Source organism: Rattus norvegicus, chromosome 10, assembly GCF_036323735.1.
Source record: "Rattus norvegicus strain BN/NHsdMcwi chromosome 10, GRCr8, whole genome shotgun sequence".
NCBI lineage: Eukaryota > Metazoa > Chordata > Mammalia > Rodentia > Muridae > Rattus > Rattus norvegicus.
This window is the reverse complement of record NC_086028.1, coordinates 58,342,141-58,349,859: the sequence shown is the minus strand read 5'-3', so window position 1 is coordinate 58,349,859 and position 7,719 is coordinate 58,342,141.

Sequence of the window (7,719 nt, the reverse complement as noted above, 5' to 3'; positions counted from 1 at the left end):
CCCTGGCGTACGGCAGGGATGGGCTCTGGGCATACTCTGGCACTCAAGGAAACATTTGCAGCAATGGCAGCAGCTGCTGTTACCACGGCTCCGATTCCCAGAGGATCCCAAAGCTTTTCCCATCATTTTTGCCCTTTTTCAGAAACCACAGCCAATGCCCCACCCCCAGCCATGCCAGGGCAGAGGAGCACTTAGCAGCCTGCAGCCCAGTCCAGCCTGAACCAGGCTTTGGATCTCGGACTTTCCAAACCATCTCTCCTGTATGTCTGAGGAGTAGCTCCCTTAAAGGACTGTCACAGCCAGAGATGCAAAGCCCAGTGTCCTGAAGATGCCATGTTTCCAAAGGACTGGGACCTCTGAGCCACCTGTCTGGAGGCCCTGCCCCCTTTGGGACTCTGAGTCCCTGTGTACTCAGACCCGGGGTAGAGATTAGGTTTGGTGGTCTCTAGGTCTTCCAAGGCCCAGTCTTGCTTGACTGGGGTCCCTTAGTGAACAATAGAACACAAGAAAACGTTACGTGTGCTAATTTCTCGCCTCCCCCAGTGCCATCCTAACTACTAGGAAGCGGGTTCATCCATCATACGCAGTGGGTGACTAGAACAAGCCCATTCCTGCCCAGATCCTGCCCAAGAAAGCCCACCAGGGAGTACATGCAAGACTGCACCCTCAAACATTCTGCAGAGGTCATCCGTCTAAACAACGGTCTCTAGGAAGCCAGGGGGATGTAAATTATATTACATTTCAAACCTGGATAAATGGCTGAGGTGCCTATTTAACATATCAAAGTGGGCCTGACCTCTGGCTCTTTTTTATATAATCCAGACATTTTGGTTACCCACCCCTTTTGTACCTTTGGCCTCCTGGCTGCTACATCTGGTTCCCCTCTCTCCTCTCTCGATCCCTCTCTGCCACCCCTCACCCCACCTCTCCATATGGCTCAGGGTCACAACCACTCTGGCTCTCCCAGACATGTCTGCCTCTGTCTATGCTCCCCCTTTATCTACAATAAACTTTCTCTTCCACCGCACCGAAAAACAGTCATGTCCTTTTCTTTCCTTTTTATTTTTTTTTTCAGACACTGCTCCAGTGGAGCAGCCACGGCAGCTCCGCCTGGAGAAGTACAAAAGCTGGGACCAGAGTGGAGTCATTAGAGCAGAGGAACTCCCAGCCACTCTGCAAAAGTGCTACCAAAGAGCTTCTCCACACCTCCCTCTCAGGCCCAGTAACAACCATGGGCAGGGGTGAGCAAAGACTGTCATACTTAAATTGCAGAGGAGAAACCTGGGGCACCTGGGTACTAGACAGTTACTCACGTCACATGATTAATCCGGGCATGAGAGCCAGGCTAAGCAAACTATTCCTTACCACACTCCTCTACTATGGATGCCATTTTAGCTTCGATTCACAGGACACCAAGGGCCTGTTCTCATTTTTAGATGGTGATAAGACCTAGGGAGCCTAAACCTGGTTATCCTAACCACCTCAAGTGCATAGTTGGGTCATCTTCCGTTCATTCATGTAACTGGCATCTGCAGCCACCATCTCTGCAGAGCTTCCTCACCTCGCAAACTGAAACTCTCTTTCTTTTTTCTTTTTTTTTCTTTTTTTTTTTTTGGTTCTTTTTTTCGGAGCTGGGGACCGAACCCAGGGCCTTGCGCTTCCTAGGCAAGCGCTCTGTCACTGAGCCAAATCCCCAACCCCGAAACTCTCTTTCTTAAACAAGCCTCCGAACCTTTGTCCCCAACAGCTGCTTCTCTCTCTCCACCACTGCCCCTTCTTATCATCTTCCCTGTATCTCTCTGAGGTCCACCTCTGCCTCCCTGAGTCTGTACATAGGGACAGCAAATCCTTCTCTCAGCTTGTCTCGGGACTGTCTCTGATCTGTCTGAATTAAGCACCCTGACTGGCCGTCCCCTATAAAAGGCCTCTTCTTCTTCTGGTCCTCTAATCTGATATTATCTCTTGTCCTCATCCTCTCCTTCTCTGAGTGTCTGCCCTCAATGTCTAGGCCTCCCTCCCATCCCTCCTTCTGTTTGCCAGCCAGTCCCTTTCTCTTATCTGGAAGGTCAGAAGTGTCCCTCATCCCTACTCCCTGATCACCAACCATCCTGGTCCTTCCCCAGCCTCCTGATGGTCTACACTGCTGAAAGATTCCCCAGCCTTCAGCTCTGCATCTTTAGCCCATAGCGCATTTCCTCTTTTCCTGGGACCCATCTTCTGTCATCACGGGGACCGGGAGGCTTTTCATCTAGTCTCACTGTGCTGCCTCCACACTCCTCCTCCGCCGTCGTTCTGCCCAAGCCACTGCACTGTCCATCTTGTCCACTTACTTAGCAGTCTTGGGGTACCGGGTAAGAACAATAGACATCACAGTTGTGCCATTCAGCCTTACCTCACAGGCCCTCCCTGTCTAAAGCCCAGCCTAAACCCATCACTTCCAAACTCTTACAGAAAACTCGGCAACTCGGCCTATACACTTCCTGGCAGGTGGCGCTGTGGTTCCAGTGCCATGGGTACTTAACTGGAGGCATAGAACATTCCAGGTTGGTATCTACGCTTCATCCATACTATCTCATTGGACTCACAAAAGCTTCATGAGCTGAGTATGAGGGGTGTGTGTGTGTGTGTGTGTGTGTGTGTGTGTGTGTGTGTGTGTGTGTGTATGCGTACATGCATACATGTTCCTGAACATGTGAGCGCATGTGCCTATGCTTGCATTTGCCAGACCCAGAGCAGGATATCAGGCGTGAGATTTGCTGGCACATGCACTCTTGCCTGACTCTTTATAGGCTGTTGGGATCTTGAACTCAAGTCCTCATGCTCGAATAGCAAGTGCTGTTCCTGACCCGGCCATCTCTCTAGCCCACTGGGTATGACTCTGTCCCCATCATACACATATAGAAAGGAAACAAAGACATCACCTGCATGGTTATGGCTGCACTGGCCTCCTCTGGAGCTTCCTAATGCTAGCTTGAGATTGAACTTCTCGTTTTCATGACTTGCTTCTGAGACTCCAAGTGGCCTGGGTCAATAGAAGCCATCATACTCCCCATCCCTGTGAACCTGCGCTGTGCCTTACCCAAAGCAGCTGGTGTAGACTGTGGTCTGGTGTGGCTTTACCTGAATATCACCTGCTCTGAGCACAGATGGCAAGGACAAACCTTCCATCTAAGCATCATAGCAACCGATGAGGTTCTCTGAACCACAAGCTGAAGCACGGATCTAGGTGATGAGGGGCTCATTAACCTCCCTGGAAGTCAAGCATGCTCTCGGGATGACTTCTGGGGACCGGCGTTTTCCTAAGCTCTGGCCAATGGGGAAAGAGGAAAGACACACTACTACTGACAAATGACTGAGCAAAATCGGGCTCCAAAGATGCTAGAGGTCACTAAGGCTATCCAGGGCCACTGTTCCCTGGCTGCACCAGGAGCCACATCGACTTAAGACGAGCTCTTGATCCTTGCCCTAGGAATGAAATTGCTTCTCTCTGTTTGAGTTCCTCTGGGATTTTTGTTTGTTGTTTTTGAAGTAGGATCGGGCTACATAGCCAAGGCTGACCTGGAACATGCCATGTAAACCGGGCTGGCCTCGAACTTGTATCAACCTTAATGTTTCTGCATCAGAAGTGCTGAGGTTACAGGAATGAGCCACCCACAGCTGGCTGTTCCTGAGGTAGGAGGCTATAGTGACACAGCCAGAAACCAAGATATCCTGAGGTGCTGTGAAGTAAAACTTCTTAAGCTATGCATTGCAAACTCCACATGACTGTCACATTACTAAATTTGAAGATAGAAAAAAAAATCAAAATAGTAACAGGTTTCTGGAAGCTCAAAACTTAGTTCAACATCAAGTACATAATGGAGCTGAGGTGCTTCTGGCAATGCTTGCCCGCGAATGTCACATTGCACAACTTCACTTCAGCCTTGGTTCTGAACACAGCCAGGTTTGCTTTGAACTGCGTGCCCTTCCACAGCACACAATGCCAATGACCAAGACCTAAACTACCAGGGCTCAGATGTGTATGTTATGAACTGCAGTGTTTTGATTGTGCATACAAAGTCGTCTGCACATAAAAATATAATGGTAGAATTATGGAAAACAAAGACTTGGGATGGTTTCCTAATATTTTTTCGCATATAAATATCAAATCAGTATGTTTGGTTGGGTTTTGTTAGACAAACCCATCTGTCTAGTTAGGATTCACATTTGATTTGATAAAGGTAAAATTGTATGTATATGTAACAAGTAATTGTCTTTAAATAAATTTCTTGTTCGTCTGTCTAACTGTCTGTCTTGAGACAGAGTCCTTCTATAGATAGCCTGGTTATCCTGGAACTCACTCTGTAGACCAGGCTGGCCTCAAACGCACAGACATCCACCTGCCTCCCAAGTGCTAGGATTAAAGGTTTGCACCACCATGCCCAGCCCTGAAGTAAATGTCTTTATATTGTCCACAAACATCTACTCTGCATACCTATTCTATATATCTATACACCTATATACATTCAGTCAGGTAAAGTTTTCTCAGGTGAAGAGAGATGCAAGGTGGAGAAGGGTTAAAAGCCTTCCTTGAAAGGACTTGTTGCCGAAATGGCATCTCCAGAAGTGCCATTCACTCCAGTACGGGTGAATGGTGCCGGCCCCAACCCCAGGGAACAGGATGGCTCACCTTGAGCTCCTTAAATCTCATAGTGGGACTCAACTTCCTGACTTTTCTGTTTCTCCTCCAAGATTTTAAATGGCTTCAGTGGTCACTGGTCCAGGTAACAAACAACAAACCTAGACAAGAATGACTTCCCTTCCCACATTCTGCCTGTGTTACTAGGTGTCCATGTGAGTGTAAAAGGGCAAACCTGGAGGGGAGAATGGGGTTAGCATCCTCCAGGAACAGAAGGAACTGACCGTCTGGGCTAGCCGAAGAAATGAGGCCCCCCACACACCCAACACAGAAGGCTGGTCACTGCTCTCCGGAACTGTCCCAGGGCAGTGGCAGGGAACAAGGACAAAGGCACCTAGAGGGCTGTGCAAGCAGAAAACTGATTGGCACAGATTAGGTCCAGATGTGCTCAACGTCGGCTGCAGGAACTTGAGCTGGTAGCTGTACCTGCGTGACGATTTCTTCATGCTGGGGACTAATGAGCTGGTGGTAAATGACCTCCAGGAGCCAAGGCAGACCAGAGGAATTAATGTTCTCAGAACCACAGCTGTTGACTGCGGAACTGCATCCGGCCATTAGTCTGAGGCTATGACTAATTGCTTTATAGTGAAAAAAAAAGATTTGCTTAATGTTTCATGAGTCAGGAGTCAGCCCAGCAAACATCTCTGTAATGAGAGTATCTTGCTGTCTAAGACTTGCCCTGATGTGTTTCTTACCTTTTGGTTTTTCTTAGGTTGGAATGGATTTTACATTTTAATCTATGCCTAATGTCCTAGGGATTATTTATTCCTAAAACATTGTTATTAAGCCTCTTTCAATCATTAGTGCCTTAGAAATGAAGAGTGTGGTGAGTTGGAATTGTTTTTATTTCAAGATAGATATTTTATTAGTGCATCTTCCTATTTCGATAAAGAAAGGAATCCTTGTGTGAAATGACTGTAAGGTAGACTATAAGGTAGACTGTAAGGTAGATCATCTGACTCTACAATAGCAGCTGGACTCTGCTCCTTAGTAATAAAAACAACAACAAAAACAGAAACAAACAAACAAAAAAGAAGACTTGACCTCGTCAGTTGCCCATGGCTGAGACAAAGTAGGACCCTCATCACATACATGTTTTGAGACTCTCACACTGATAAAAGAGGGTGAGCAAAAGACCTCTGCCTATTGGGAAACCACAGTGGATAAGAATCAAACAAGACCCACGCACATCTGGCAGGGCCTATAGCAACCACTGACTGGGAAACAATGTCCCTGCTGCTACAGGGAATTCCCTGGCAGATGTGCTACCAGGATTATGCAGCAGGCACATGGCGTTTACGCAGAGCCATAGACTCAGGTAGGATTCTGCTTTCCACTGGACAAATCAGGGTGAAAGAGGACAGAGCAGAGAGCACGTGGACCTGCCTTCAGGAGTTTCTGCTCCACTTGGAAAGGAAAAAAATGAAATCATGAACGCTACATGATCAGTATGTAGCTGCAGTCACAGGCTGAGTGGTGCTGTTGGGGATGGGTGGGCTGAAATTCACACCTCTGTCTGCCCAACTTTCTCCAGGTCATTCTATAGGCTCTCCCAAGGGCTGCTGCCTTCTGTAGAAGCTATCCTCCCATCCAGTGTCCACACCATTAAAACCATCAACCATATTCCTCCAGCCCAGGAAGCCCCTGCTCTCTAAACGCCACTGACCTCAGGAGAATTCACCCTTCACAGTTTGGCCAACATGTCTCACCAGAACTCCAGGGCATCATTTCATTTGCCCTGTGACAGAGTTACTCCAGACCAAGCGTCACACGCTGCACATACCAACACCTGAATGTGAATACATGTACCCATCCTGACCTGTTTCCCTAGAGCTTAAAAGAGAGTGGACTGTCTTCATAGCCACCTCCATCTCTTTAGAATTCTACCTTCTCACACAGACCCAGGCACCCCCGTTCTTCCTTGCTTCTCCCCAGCCACTCCTCTTAGCCCACCTCCATTCTTTTGTGACATCCCACTAACCTACAGAACCAATCTACCAGGGACCCCACAGCCACTGCGCTCAGCTAGAACCCAGATCAGCGCCTCACCCAGTCCTCATCCAAGAAGCTTCTTCCTGCAGCAGATGGGAATGAGAACAGAGACCTACAACTGGACGATGTGCAGAAAGTGAGAGACCTTGGAGCACGAGGCCCTAAATGGAATGTCTTCATCAAACCTCTCCCCTCAAGGCCCAGGGATCTATGGGGAAGAGGGGGCAGAAAGATTGTAAGAACCAGAGGCAATGGATGACTCCAAGGAAACAGTGTATGGACTCATAAACAGTTGACCACTTGCACAAGACCTGAACAAATTTAAGCCAGACAAAATCCTTGCACGAGAAGCAGAGGGGAGGGGGAGAATGTGTGGACACCAAGTCCCACCCCAATCTAAAAGTTATTTGCAATTGACATCTGCTACCAGAAGGGAAATCACTTTTCTCCAGGAGAGTGACACTGGGTATATCCACCACATTCCCAGGGAGGCCTTATCCTCAGGAGTTGCTGACCAACACAAAACAGACTCCATGGTGTGTGTGTGTGTGTGTGTGTGTGTGTGTTGTTGTTGTTGTTGTTGTTGTTTTGTTGTTTTATAATTTTGTTCTCTGTCTTTGGGGGGGTTGTTTTGTTGATTTTGGGTTTATGTTTTGGAGACAGAAAGAGAGAGAGAACATGAAGTTTTGGGGAGGGAGGTGGGGAAGATCTGGCAGAAGTTGGGGGAGGGGAAAGAACATAATAAAACAATATTGAATAAAATTTAAAATAATAAGAAATGTAACAAAAAGAAATATGGTCGAAATGAATAAGTAAGTGAAATAAAGAGAGTGAGTTCTGGTGGTTGGACTCCTCGCTGTGTGCTTTCAGCCAAGTAACTTAGTCTTCTAGTGTGTCTGTTTCTCCATCTGTGAAATGGGGATGACAATTCTCACCTCCTAGATTATAAAGATTAAATGGGTTCAGATAAGTAGGACTTAGATCAGTTCTCTCTGCACAGCAGGTACCAAAAGGTATTAAATGTTATTGAAACTCTTGAGATTGGCTGG